Source organism: Triturus cristatus, chromosome 3_1 (genome assembly GCF_964204655.1).
Source record: "Triturus cristatus chromosome 3_1, aTriCri1.1, whole genome shotgun sequence".
Lineage (NCBI taxonomy): Eukaryota > Metazoa > Chordata > Amphibia > Caudata > Salamandridae > Triturus > Triturus cristatus.
The window spans coordinates 70,000,845-70,016,556 of NC_140583.1; positions in this window are offsets into that span (position 1 = coordinate 70,000,845).

Sequence of the window (15,712 nt, forward strand, 5' to 3'; positions counted from 1 at the left end):
AGTACGCAGACAAGAAAAGAAAGGAACCTCCTCCTTTAGAAATTGGAGACGAAGTCTGGTTGAATACCAAAAATCTAAGACTAAAAGGGAACCGAAAATTTCAGCCCCGGTTCATTGGTCCTTACCCCATTGCAGAGCAGATTAATCCGGTGACCTATAAGTTGACTTTGCCCTCCAAATTAAAAATTCACCCGGTGTTTCATGTTTCCCTATTGAAGAGGGTAGTTCCAAATTTGAGAAAAGAGCCGATTCCGCACCCAATTCAGCTAGATACAGGAGTGGAGTTTGAGGTAAAAGAAATCTTAGACTCAAAACTAGTCAGAGGAAGACTGTATTATCTGGTTGATTGGAAAGGCTATGGTCCCGAGGAGCGATCTTGGGAATTAGATTCAGATGTGCATGCTCCTAGACTAATAAGACTTTTTTATCAACGCTATCCAACCAAACCCAGGGTGGGAGGACCATCTTTGGTGGGGGGTACTGTCAGGATCCCTAGCTCCAGTCCCAAAAAGACTTGCAAACGATTACACACTAGTGATCATTCAGGGTTGAAAACCAGGCATCAGTGGTCGAGTTGTTGGCAAGTCCGCAACTCCAAGATGGCCGCTAAGGTGCTGGGGTCTGCGGTCTAGTTGATTACAAGATTCTGGAGCGAGCTGATGTGACGCGCGCACACCTGAAGCATTGCGCACTTCACTGAAGCGTTTCCACAGAGAAGACAGAATTTAAGAGCGTCCGTAGTTTAAGGCATTAATACCCTTAGTGCTCGAGTTTTAAGAGAGTTTATCAAGCGTCCTAGTTAGTCATAGAACCACAATAGATACCCGAGGTGAGAGAAAGAAGTCATTCGGAATCTCCGAGCAGAAATACCCACCGACATCCTGACAGAGCTTCGTTGTTCTTGCCTTCGAGTCAAGTGGCGAGGCTGCTAAACCTGAGAAGAAAAGAAGAGGAAGAAAGCTAAGTGAACTTCTGAGAGAATTTCTAGAGTATTAAGATATGATAAATAAATGTAAGAATACAATGTCGTTAAGGTAGATTCTTACCAATGACAGCAGATTTAAAGACTCAGGAACCTGTAAGAAATAAGAGAAAATTAATGATTTTTGGTTGCGAGAAGTCCTAAGAGATACGACATCAATAAGACAATAAAGACAGTAAAAGAAAAGATAAAAAGTAATACCTGAGAAGAATAATCCAGTATAGAACTTGTACTGAGAATTCCTGTGGAGAGAAGCCGAACCAAGAAAAAATAAAGAGACAAGAAAGAAACAATCTAAAAGACTATAGATTAAACCATAAGAAAGAAGCAACGACATATTAATAGAAAAACCCAGTTAATTCACATCTGGTAGGTTAAAGACTAGGAGGGGGACACAATAGGAAACAAGGAATAAATAGGTAATAACAAATTAAATGTTTTATAGGAAAGAAGACCAACTCGAACCAGAGAGAGAAGAAGGCAGCATAGAGCCAAGGAGAGGGGCACAGAGTTTTAGGATCTTGGGTAGGTAGCAAATCAAAAGGAAAATGTAGAAGCAAGAAGTAGGATAGAGTAGAGGAGGGAAAAAACAAATAATTGTTGTGTGCTTAGTTTTTCTAGGGAGACATCAGCTAGCCAGATCAAAGGCGGAAGAAGGTTTCCAGATAGAAAAATCAGAAGGTCCAGAACCAGTCTCTCTTATTGTTTATTATTTTATCCACTTTCCCCCTTCTCCCTTACTGATCAGTTAGCGCCAAGTATTCCTTTGGGGCTGAGTGGTTGGTAGTGGGAGTTGGGAAGCAAGCAACTTCTGTTCCTGTGCAAGACTACAGTAACCAGCGAGAAGCTGAAGGTGAGCCCTGACAGAGGTTCGCAATGTTCCTCTTGTAACTCTTGAAACTTCTTCTGGTAAGAAAAAAGAATCACCTGACTCTCTTTCTGACTCTTTCCCCCCTTTCAGGATTCTTTTTTCTTCTCACTGTTTCAGTGTCTGCATTATCACTGGAATCCGACTCTTCAAAGTACTCCTTCCCAGTCCCATCCTTTGGATTTGGAACTCTCAGAGTATGACTTGCATGAATCCAGTTCTTCACTCCAGCACACTTCACAGCAGTCGTCGTAGTCAGAATGACTTGTCCTGGCCTTCCCCACCTTGGAACCAAGCAATTTCTTCTTCTGTGCACTTTTATTCTCACCCAGTCCCCTGGGCTCAGATCATGAGCTGCCTTCTTTTCAAGTGTGGTGGCGTCTTCTCCAACCTGGTGAAACACAGAATGAACTGCGTCAGCCAGGCCTTTACAGTAATCAAAAATCATGTCATCAGTAATAGTCATCAGCTTATTAACGGGCACGAATGCATGTCTCATTGCTCGTCCCATTATTATTTCATGTGGACTCAACCCCGTAGTTCTGTCTGGAGTAGATCTAATAGTCATCAGCACTAGAGGCAAGACATAAGGCCATTTCATTCCAGTGGCTAAGCACATCTTGCCAATTCTGTTTTTGATTGTGCCGTTCATTTGCTCAACAACGCCAGAAACCTCTGGCCTGTATGCACAATGTAGCTTCTGCTGTATACTCAATGCTTCACAAATTAAACTCATGAGTTCATTGTAAAAGTGTCCTCCTCTGTCTGACTCAATTGTCACTGGGAACCCATACCTAGGAATTAACTCTCTTAACAGCAACTTGGCCACTGTTATTCCATCATTTCTCCTAGTCGGATATGCCTCCACCCACCTTGAGAACAAACAGACTACCACTAGAACATACCTCAATCTATTGACTTGGGGCATTTCAATAAAATCTATTTGCATTCTGGTAAAAGGACCTCCTTCTCTGCCTATTGTTCCTAGGCTCACCACTGTTTTCTTTCCAGTATTGAATTGCTGACAAATCAAACATCTTTGACAGATGCTCTCTGCAATCAGCCTGAACTTTGCATTGTACCAGGTCTGTTTAAAGGACCTAATCTTAGCATCCCTCCCCAGGTGTCCCTGGCCATGATACATTCTTGCCATTGTTGACAACATAGAATTTGGCATAACTGGTCTTCCATCCCTATAGATCCAAACATGATCCTTTTCTCTTGGTGCACAACCTGCTTTGATCCAATCTCTCATTTCCTCATCTCCTGCTTCATCCTGAAACTGCCTCACCTCATCCCATGTTTCCAGAACATTAGTAAACATCACAGAACAAAAAGACATTTCTTTCTCTTTTCCCCTGTTAATGGAATGATTGTTCTTTGCACAATACTGTGCTATGTCATGTGCGAACCGGTTACCAAGAGTAACAAAATCATCACCCTGTCCATGAGCAGCACATTTTACAACTGCTAGTTCTTTAGGCAGCTGTATCGCCTCAAGCAATTTCCCAATCACTTCAGCATTCTTTATAGGAGTTCCACTCGAGGTCAGGAAACCTCTCTGTAGCCAAAGTTGGCCAAAGTCATGAACAACTCCAAATCCGTACTGACTATCAGTCATTACAGTCACTCTCACATTTCTCCCAATCTTGCAAGCTTTTGTCAATGCCACCAATTCCGCTACTTGAGCAGATTTAACTCCTTTCAAAGGTGAAGCTTCCATAACTTCTGAAACTTTGCACACCGCATATGCAGCACTCAGTACACCTTCTTCTGTTCTCAGACACGATCCATCCACAAACAACACATGATCACTCTCAGGTAGTGGCAGATCTCTTATGTCTGGTCTCGGTTTTGTACAGTAATCAAGAACATCCAAGCAATCATGATCAACATCATCTCTCACACTCACATTTTCAGCATCTGGCAAAAGTGTCGCTGGATTCACATTCACACATATCTCAAGAGTCACATTTGATGCTCCCAGAATGATTTTCTCATATTTAGTCAGCCGACTATGTGACATATATTGAGTTCTGCTTCTTGTCAAAAGAATTGCCACATCATGAGGTACGAACACCCGTACAGGATATCCCATTATTATACCCTCACTCTGTTCCAAGCTTCTGCATGTAGCAGCTACTGCTTTCAGGCAACCTGGTAAACCCACAGCTACTGGGTCAAGTGTTGATGAGAAGTACGCAATTGGCCTCCTCAGACGTCCATGTTTCTGGATTAACACTGAAAGTGCACATCCATTCCTCTCACTACAGTACAGCTCAAACTCCTTCTCATAGTCTGGCATTCCCAGAGCAGGAGCTTCACATAATCTGCTCTTTAATTCTTCGAATGCTGCCATTTGTTCTGCATTCAATTCCAATGGGTCTTTTACTTCACTTTTGGTCAATTTAATCAGTGGCTTTGCTATCAGGGAAAAGTTACTTATCCACTGACGACAATAACCCACCATTCCCAGAAACATTCTCACTTCTCTCTGGGTCATTGGGGCTCTCATTCCTCTGATAATTTTGATCCTGTCAATGGTCACTTTTCTTAGACCTTTTTCAATATTATGTCCAAGATAATGTACTTCTTTCTTGCAATATTGCAATTTGGCTGGAGATACCTTTAATCCTCCATCAGCCAGATGATTCAGTAAAGCTATGGTATCTACTTCACATGCTTCACGTGTCTTCGATGCCACAAGTAGGTTATCGATATATTGTACTAATACTGAGCTTTCAGGCATGATCAGACTTTCCAAGGATTTCTTCAGCAACTGATTGAATATTGAAGGGCTCTCTGTATACCCCTGTGGGATTCGGCACCATGCCAAAATACGCTGTCCAAACCGAAATGCAAAAATCGGCTGGCTGTCATGATGCAATGGGATTGAAAAGAAAGCATGGCACAAATCAATTACTGCATACCATTCAGCATCATGAGGGATCTGATACAAAATCACTGATGGATTTGGCACAATGGGACAGCATGATACCACAATTTTGTTAATCTTTCTCAAATCTTGCACTATTCTGAACTTCCCATTAGGTTTCTTCAGTCCCATTATTGGTGAATTACATGGGCTACTCAGTAACTCTCTCAGGACACCTTTCTGAATCATTTTGTCAATTATAGGTGTTATGTTATGTTATGTTATGTTACATACATTTGTAATGCGCACTGCTGCCCCAGCAAAGGGGCGTCCAGGCGCACGGCAGGTAAAAATGCAACACCACAGGAAACACAACAGAAAAGAGGAAAGTGAATTTATTAAAACAAAAAGGTTTTTAAGGCCTTACGAAAAACTAAAAGATCATCTAGCAGGCGCAACTCTACAGGAAGGGAGTTCCAGAGCTCAGCTGCTCTGACCCGGAAAGAACGGCCACCAGCCCGACACAGCCTGTATCGGGGAATCACAGTGAGTGCCTGACCCAAGGATCTCAGGGGCCGAGTAGGCACATACCAGGACAAAAGATCCGCAAGAATAGAAGGGCCTACCCCCCTCAGAATCTTGAACGCCATGCACAGCACTTTAAACTGAATTCTGGCCCGGATAGGCAGCCAGTGCAGTGATCTCAATGTGCTGGAGGCAGAGCAAGAACGGGGTAGGCCAACAATAGCTCTCGCCGCAGAGTTCTGGACACGTTGGAGGCGGGTGACCTCAGCCACATTGGACCCTACCAGAAGAGAGCTGGCATAGTCCAGGCGAGATAACACTGTCGCCTGGACAATCAGCTGCCTGGTGCGATGGTCAAAGAACTTCAAAACAGGGCGAAGTGACCGTAAGATACCAAAGCAACAGGCCGCGATTTTCTTCGTGTGGCCAACGTAGCTGAGGGAGGGATCCATCCATACTCCTAAGTTCTTTAATTCCGTGACCGGAAGGGGGGCCGGCCCCAGCTCCATAGGCCACCACCTGTCCCCCCATAGCTCCGATCTCTTACCTACGATCATGATCTCTGTTTTCTTGGCGTTGAGCTGGAGACAGTTGTTCCTCATCCAGCTCGCCACCGCCCTAAGTCCACTCTGAAACCTGGGGGCATCCCGGTCGGCATCCCCGCTGATCGTAACCGCTAGCTGAGTGTCGTCAGCATATGAGACCATAGTCATGCCCCATTGCTTAACGACCTCAGCCAGCGGTCTCACGTAGAGATTAAACAACGTGGGGCTCAGCGAGGATCCTTGCGGCACCCCCTGTTTCAAAGGATGGAATTGGGACTGGAACGGTGGGACGGCAACGCTAAAGAAACGATCGTCTAGAAAAGACCGGAACCACTGGAGGGCAGGTCCACCCAGCCCAATCTCCTCCAGGCGATGCAACAGGATAGGATGCGAAACAGTATCAAACGCGGCGCTCAAGTCCAATAAGACGAGCGCTGCTGTCTGTCCCGCATCCATCACCGTGCGAAGATGTTCGGCCATGGAGAGGAGGGCGGTCTCCGTGCTGTGTCCAGCACGGAACCCATTCTGGGTGGGATCCAAGATGTTAGCATGGATAAGGTGGGCAGAAAGAACTTTGTTGACATGGGCCTCCAACACTTTAGTCGGCCACGGAAGTAAGGAGATGGGCCTATAGTTTTCAGGTTTATCTGGATCCAGGGACGGCTTCTTCAAGATGGGAGAAACCACTGCCCGCTTCCAGCTAGCGGGTACCGTGCTTGATTCCAACGAGATGTTAATCAGGGAGTGAACCACGGCCCGTCCCACAAACGACTGCTCTCTAAAAAGAGTCGCAGTAAGGGGATCAGCGGGGGACCCTGATTTGACCTGCAGAGCCAGGAGGTCAAACCCCTCTGATGTCAGCGGGGGCAGCACGTGCAAGGTGGTACCACCATAGATGTTGATCGGAGGCTCTGCCGGAGGCCCTGTACAAGGGAACGTCCGATAAATGTTTTCGACCTTTTCCAGGAAAAATCGAGCAAGAGCCTCACAGTGAGAGGTGGAACCAGTCGTCGTGATACAGGCACGCTTTGCCAAAAGGTCCTTCATCACTTTAAAGATGGTTTTAGAGGGGTTGGAGCTGTTGCCAAATTCAGTAGCGTAGTAAGCTGCCCGAGCTTGGCAAACAGCCCGATGGTAAGCTTTGACGGAGGCGAGATAAAAAGCTTTCTTCCCGCTATCGTACGCCTTCCGCCAAGCCCTCTCTGCTCGCCTACAACCACCCTTGAGAGTACGTAAGGCACCATCGTACCACGGACTGGAGTCCCTGGAGCTGACTTTACAAGCGGCAATAGGGATAAGGGCGTCAAGCGCCTTGGAGATCCAGGAGCAGAACTTCTCGTAACCTGAATCGACCAGCATCGCAGGTTCTAAAGGCTCCTCGGCGAGGACACGATGTAAGTCCTCCAGCCGTAATTTACTCCATTGCCGCCTTGTAACCAGCTTTGCCGGGGGAACAATAACCATTCCCGGCAAAGGGGTGCAGATGGTAACCAAAGAGTGGTCCGTCCAGCCAAGAGGTGTAACGGCGGAGACAACAGCGTCTGCCAAATTGGTGAAAAAAGGATCTAAGGTGTGGCCGCCTGAATGGGTAGACTGACAAACCATTTGCACCAGTTGAAGAGCCTCCAGGTCGGCAAGAATACCGCTAACCGAGGGGGAGGTAAGGTTCTCAAGATGTAAGTTGAGGTCACCCAAAATCGAGAAATTAGAACAACCTACCACCAAGGAACTAACCACGTCGGGGAAGGCCGCTCTAAACGCCACATCACTCCCAGGGGGGCGATAAACCACCATCCCCGAGAGTGTAAAATGTGGGGTGACCGAGATCTTAAACACCGCACTTTCACATCCCGGAATGGTCAGACCAGACCAGCTGCCAGTGAGGCCAGGTCGCAAGGCCAGCGCAATACCCCCTCCCCTAGTAGATCGGTTAAGGGTGAAAACCGAAAAATCAGAGGGAAATGCCAAGTTGATAATGGCCACATCGTCATCCTTCAACCACGTCTCGGTGATGGCTACGATGTCCGGTGCCTCTTCCTGTATCAGGTCAAACACGGCCTGATAATGCAGCACCAGAGACCTGGCATTCAGGCTGAAGATGCGAAGGGAATGCTTGGCGCGGATCTTACTGGGGGCAACCGTAGAATATTCGTGTGCGCTCAGGGTAGGGGAATCTAAAGACCACCTACCACACGCACAGTGAAAGGGGCCCACTAGTGGGTGTATAGGGGGAAGGGTACAACTCACGATTGAACGACCAATACCCCGCAAAGTGTCGCCGGAATACACCAGCATGGTAACGAGAGCCGAACCCGAGACCAACTCTCAAGAACCCCGCTGCGCCCTGCGCGCCCTTAGCGTGGACGGGCGCAGACGGGCAGGACTCAGGCACGACTCCGGCTAAGCGACGGCGTCCCACTGCGCGTACCCGCTGCGCGGGAAAGGACGACTTTAAATAGGCGTTCCTTTGAGCCGAGCGAGCGTCAATACGCTCCAAGATGGCGCCCGCAAACAAATATTAAAGCCCAAAGCAAGATGGCGCCTAAAGCAGCAACCCCGAACCACCCACGGAACCCGGACCCGCCAAGTGACGGTGATTCAACAATTTACATGCGGTAAGAGGGATGGGGGGATCTATACCCAGGTCCTGCTAAGACGGAGTGACAATATTCCTTCAATTATCTCTGGTGTCAGTCTGTATTGTGGGATATTAGGATAAGAGATTCCCTCTTTTACTGTAATCTTTACTGGATCTACATTATTCATCAATCTCACATCCTCTCCAGTAAAATCCCAAACTGCTGCTTTTACTGTGTGTCTCAATTCTTGAGGTAAGTCATCTGGATTAAATACAGCATATGTTCCAAAAATCTCATTTTCTCTATTATCTAGAGTTACTCTGTATAAGACATCCTCATCTGGTGTCTCAAAAGCTATTCCATCTGGAGTACAAAAATTGTGCAATTCATTTTACACAATAAGTCCCTACCTAACAAGTTCACTGGACTAGTGTCACACACTACAAATCTGTGCATGTCCGAAAATTTCCCTATACTTACCCTTACTGGTTCAGTAAGACGAGTCTTAATCTGTGTATTAGACACACCAACCACTTGGATTGCTTCGTCCGAGAGAGGAAGATTTCTTATATCTGCTGACCTGACAGTTGATCTTGTCGCTCCTGTGTCTACTAAAAAAGTAACACTTTCCCCATTTATTTTCCCATCTACAAATGGTCCTGCCTGGTCTATTTCTAGGGTTGCTCCAAGTATGCACTCTTCCTCCTCTCTTCGGCACCGTCAGTATTCCCCTTCAGACTCGCTCCCCTCATTCTTTAGCCAGTATTGTTGTACTGGATTCGTACGTCTCGGTTTGTTTACCTGTTCCTCATTGTAGAATCCCGAGTCTTGATTGTATTTCTGGGATCCTCTGTTCTGTGGCAAGGGCGGTTTTGGCTCTTGATTCTGCTGCTTGACACCCTTCTGCTGTTGCTGCTGATGATTACACCCCTCGTTCTGCACCTGTTGATTCAAGGGTTGATTGTCATTACTCACTAATGGTGGATTCGTACACTCGGATCTCCAGTGCCCTAATTTTCCGCAGTTGTGGCACGGAAATTTCTTCTTCGCCTCTTCTATGTTCCCCTTTCCTTTTCCTGTACCATATCTGGGCCTATTTCCTGGATTATTTGCTTGTTCAACCAGCTGTGCTTCTTGTCTTTCTGCAACCTTCACCTGTGCCCACATTGCTTTATCCTTCAGCTTTCTTTATTTTGCCTCAATTTCATCACTGAAGTACTTCGCATGTCTCAAGATCTCATCAATCTTCTTACTCTGCCAATCAACTGTGTGCTCACGAATCATTTCACTGATTTCAGGTCTCAAGCCATATACAAATCTGTATACAAAATGACTCAAATCCTTATCACCCAGATGTTTATCTCCACTGAACTGTTTAAAAGCCAGTATCAACCTTTCATAAAAGGCATGAACTGATTATTTTGCTTCCTGATTTGTTCGATCTATCTTAACCCAATCTGTCTCTTTAGGGGGTACCTTATTCTTCAGGAACACAATACCCTGCTCATATTTTTTCATTACCTCTGGGTCTGGAGCTCCTGTTCTTTGATCTCTCGGGTATTCCTTAGCAGGCCAATCTACAACTATTTTACATTCTGCCCACAAGTCTGCTGGAACAATTATATCAAACAGACTATTCAGGTCAATCCACAGCACTTTTGACAATTTCACAAACCTATCAACCTGCCTATACCACTCGACAGGCTTTTCTCTCAGTCGAGGGAAATCATTCGTAAATGACAAAATATCCTGCCTAGTCCATGGGACATGTACATATCCTCCTCCAGGAATCTCTCTCATAGGATAAGCATCCACTGTTTTTTCCTTTTCTCTCATGGGGAATGCTGAGTAAGTCCCATCCACTGTATCTTCTCTTTTCTTATACCATCTATCCTTCCACTTTTCCACATCACCCCATTTTCGCAATAATCCAATCATTTCCTTAATCTGCCCTGTTCGGCCAACATCATTTAGATTCTCAATGTCCTTATCCGAAAAGTCCACTCGGTAAGGCTTCTGCAAAGCTTTCACCTTATCCATGTCAATTCCCATTTCACTCGCTATTCCTTTTAACCTGTCATGTGTATTCCTAGCCCTCCATGTGATGCTCTTGCACATGAATAACAACTCTCCATCATGATGATTTTTTTACATTTCTGTAGGAATTGTTCCTGCTATAAGCTCCTCTAGTTCTATACGCAACCTAGCTACATCAATTGCCTGAGAATCTTTGTCCCTCCTTTGGAGAACTTTCATCAAATCATTCAAATCCTCAGCCGTTATTTCTGTAGATTTCTTCCCTGTACTCACTTGTTCTGCCATCCTCTGTGGTTCCAAAATTGATCCTCCCATCACAACATTTCTTTCTATACAACCAATATTCAATCCTGAATTAGGCTGTACATCCGACTCTCCACCACATATAGTATGTCTCAACTGATTTTCTCCCGTCCTCATTCCTGACTCTCCCGAAGAACCAACCAGTCCATTTCCTACATATGGAACTGTTAAACCACTTTCACCCATTCTTTGTTTTTCAAAAATAGGCATAACCGGACCTATGGTTACAGGCACTGTAACAGCTTCCAGATTCTTGGTTAATTCCCTTATCTTCTCTGTCAATTCAGATGTGGTTCTTGCTAATTCTCTTGTTTTTTCATCCTCGATTTCATTCTCTCTTCCTCTCTCTCGCTCCCTCTCTCTTTCCCTTTCCGCGAAAGAGCTACCACCTTTCAGATCAGGTGTCACAACTTCTGTTTTTATGATTTGCAAAGTATCTCTCATTGGGGTAGCAACTGGTGTTCTCACTTCTGGTTCTGGTCTATATGGAGGTGGTCTCTTGTAAATCATGTCATCCAAGACTTCATCCTCATATTCATTAACCCCATACCTTCTCAATTCTGCATCATGTACCTTTTCCGTACCTTTCCTCCCTTCTGCTTCCTCAACAGTTCTCATCGGATATAGTCCCTCTGACATACTAGCATCTCGTCATCTTCTCATTCTATCATGATGAGTTTCACGATCATATTTTCTCCCGAACATGTACCTATAATTACCTCCACTCCTCTGCTTTTCTCGCTCATGCACCTCATCTTCCCATTCTACCAATGCCTCGAACTGTGTCGGCCTTGGTCTGGGCTCTAGACTCATCATCCTCTCCCGTAAATTTCTCAACACGGCCAAATTAAATGAACCATGTTCCGGGAATGCTAGAACACCATCTTCTCTAGTATACCTAGCCCAATTGTCTAACCAAATACAGGTATGATACCCATATTTCGCAACCATGAAGGATGCAGGAGTTCTTGTCGGAGGTAGTAACTCACCTTCTCTAGTTATTATATCCTTATCCTTGTCAAACCATTTTTTAATTTTACTGAACAAGGATTTCTTTTTCTTTTCCTCGGTTTGGTAATACATTTTTACGTTTACCACAACTCTCTAGTCCTTTCTACAACTGTACGATCTTTGCCCAATAACAGCGCGACTCACACTAACGCACCAATCCCGGAGCGTCTACATCACCCTGTACTTCTTCCAATCCCTGCGCGGCTCACACCAACGCACCAATCACAGTGCAAGCACTGTTCTGACCCACTGTCCAATCACAGCGCGGTCTTTTCTGACTTCAGTAGTCGCTGCAGTTGCTTCTACTCCTGTCTCCTGTCACTCGTCTACCCCTCCTTTACAAAACCTTCTCAGTAGACTTTGTTTCAGATTCTACAAATCTATTAGTTACAACATATAAACATCTCCATTGTCTGCTTCGCTAACCACAGAATAGTAAAGACCTTTCCCACGAGAATCCCGCTTCTCTCTAGAACAGCGCTTACCTCTGCTCTACCACGGAATTATTACTTTCGTTGACACAGTAGCACATCCCTCTACTCTGCCCTTCTAACATGCATCCATTAACTGTTTTCTCTCTGAATATTCCTAAGAGCTTCACAATCAATTAAATGCCCATACATTCACGCACTTTCACACCAGAAAATGTAGCACATTTACACAGAATCCTGCCTTTCCCGAGAACAGCGAACAGTCTGCCCTACTACAGAATCATCACATACGTTAACAAAGCAGCGCTTACCTCTGCTCTGTCCTTCAAACAAGCTCAGAGAATACCTATTACCTTCCCAGTGATAAGTGTTAACGGCAATCCCAAAAGGATCCCTGATACCTAAGACCAGAACTTCACAGATAACCTTCGCAACCATACACACTTCTCTTATACAGAAAATATGTCTCTAATAGTAACACACGACGATGTCACTGAATCAAACCCAAACAATGCGACGCGCAACTTCAATTGTCACACGCTTTTCCCTGCATTCGTACAGGGCCAACAAGCCCGTCTTTCCCGAGAGCAGCACTCACTTCCCTCTGCCCTACTACGGAACCGTCACCGACTCCCTACGTCCCAGAAGCCGTACACACTACATATAACTCAATACGACGACTTCAACATTTAGCGTTAGTACATGTATCAACATCAATCAATAAATCAATAAATCCCAAAAGCCTATGTACAAGCAATCTATCAGATCAAGACAATAATCAAAACCATCATACTGCTACCAGGAAACTGCTGCAGATCAGAGCTTATAAATTCTCCCTACTTCCACTGACAGAGTAATTTCACAGTCATGTGCACATACAATCATCATACGCTGGTGGGGCCCATTACACCAACATTCATTCTATTACTCTATTCACACTGAATATAAGAGAGAACTCCTTGATCAATCTACATCTAATTTTGAGGTCAATGCAACCAAATTGAATTGTCTCGAGTCATGATTTAAACAGTTTAAACACATTTGAGATCTCAATAATATGACAAAGAAATAACCACCCGACACTGTAATTCAAACAGAAATTATTTTATCTAAATGAATTCATAAGGAAAGCCATTCAATTGCAAAATCATTATTCTCATATTTACCTATTCTGGCTAAATGTCGTACTCTAAGTTAGGACAGGTCTCTCAGTAAAGAATCAAAGTCTCTCGAGTCGCCGTCCTTTCAGTCAGCATCGATCCTCTTGAGCATAAGTTCAGGAAGAAGTGGCCTTAGACCCTCTCTAGTCTAACAATATTTATACTAAAATTGACATACTAAAAGTTACAAACAAGCTCTAAAACATCCGTTGAGCAGAGCGAGCAGGAAAGGATGTTAGCTTGCAACATTAGAAAAATCTCCGCTCTCGGATATCTCAAAAATAGAAACACGGATATAGGAAGTCAAAATCTAGTTTTGCAACATCCATGGATGCTCTTCTCCGGAATTGTATCACTCACAGTGAAGCCACCGCAAGTTTATCAAAAATGTTCATTTGTGACAAATGTTCTCTACCAAGGATAATTTGGCGACCATCCCAGAGTTGTCGTCTTTTTCATAACTTTTAGCTCAGACAGAGGCCGAGGTCACCATCAGCGAGGCCTCTCTTCATATTTCATCTACTCAAATGCAGGCTGTAGATGTCGGCCATTTTCTCAACAGGCCACAATGGACTACTTAATTAAAAAGAAACACAAAACAACGTTACTACATCGTATTGATTATACAGTGTTAATTCCCACTAATACCCTTATATGTATGTATTTATCTAGCCATTTGCGACATAAAGAAGCATTAAAGCATATTATTTTAAAGCGCAATCACATAACAAATAGCACATTAACCACACTTATTTAATTAATTTGCTCACCAACTTAGTTCACTTATTAATTTAGCCATGCAATTGCATTCCGACGTATAGTTCTTTCATTAGTAAGGTTGATTAATAAAAAACTCGACAAAACTTAATACTTAGTAATTAATCATTAGTAATTTTAATTATGACATACAAAAATATAAGCTGATGTTTGGGTTTAAATAGAAAACCCTGCTCCAGCAGTAGTTTTCAAATTAAAAAGTTAGCGCTTGGTTAGTGTCTGCTAAGCAAGAGTTACATAGATGTCACCAAATCTCTAAGACTGCTTGCGTCCGCTGCGCATGAAGAATGGCATTGGCTTGAAGTAGAAGGCCGGGCTCTGGGTCATGTGACCGTCTGAGCTCCGTCCCCTCCAGACCCACCAGCTGTGTGTGACGAGAGAGAGCACGTATGCCCAACACCCTCCACATCAATCGGGGAATCCCAGAATTGGAACGAAGTATGGGTGCGACCAAACAAAAGAAGTGCAAAGTGCGAGTTATCAGCAGGAAGGTAAAAACAATATCAGTTGCTTTGCTATATATAAAAACAAAGGTCGTACTTTTCAAACTAAAAAGTTAGTGCTTGGTTAGTGTCTGCTAAGCAAGGCTTTCATAGATGTCACCGAATCTCTAAGAAAGCGCGTGTCCTCTGCAAGTGAAGAATGGTATTGGCTTTAAGTAGAAAGCCGAGCTCTGGGTCATGTGACTGTCCGAGCTCCGCCACCTCTAGCCCCACCAGCTGTGTGTGATGAGAGAGAGCACGTACGCCCAACACCCTCCACATCAATCGGAGAAACCCTGCGGTGGAATGAGGTGTGGGCGCGACAATACAAAGGAAGTGCAAAGTGCGAGTTATCAGCAGGAAGGTAAAAACAATATCAGTTGCTTTGCTATACATAAAAACAAAGGTCGTACTTTTCAAACTAAAAAGTTAGTGCTTGGTTAGTGTCTGCTAAGCAAGACTTACATAGATGTAACCAAATCTCTAAGACTGTGCGCGTCCACTGCGTGTGAAGAATGGTATTGGCTTTGAGTTGAGAGCCGAGCTCTGGTTCACGTGACCGTCCGAGCTCTGCCCCCTCTAGCCCCACCAGCTGTGTGTGACGAGAGAGCACGTATGCCCAACACCCTCCACATCAATCGGGGAAACCCAGCATTGAAACAATGTGTGGGTGTGACCACACAAAGGAAGTGCAAAGTGCGAGTCATCAGCAGGAAGGTAAAAAACGATTTCAGTTGTTTTGCTATATATTAAAACAAAGGTTGTTGTTTTCAAATTAAAAAGTTAGTGCTTGGTTAGTGTCTGCTAAGCAAGGCTTACATAGATGTCACCAAATCTCTAAGACTGCGCGCTTCCGCTGCACGAGAAGAATGGCATTGGCTTTAAGTAGAGAGACGGGCTCTGGGTCATGTGACTGTCCGAGCTCCGCCCCCTCTAGCTTCACCAGTTGTGTGTGACGATTGAGCACATATGCCCAACACCCTCCACATCAATCGGGGAAACCCAGCATTGAAACAATGTGTGGGTGTGACCACACAAAGGAAGTGCAAAGTGCGAGTCATCAGCAGGAAGGTAAAAAATAATTTCAGTTGTTTTGCTATATATTAAAACAAAGGTCGTAGTTTTTAAATTAAAAAG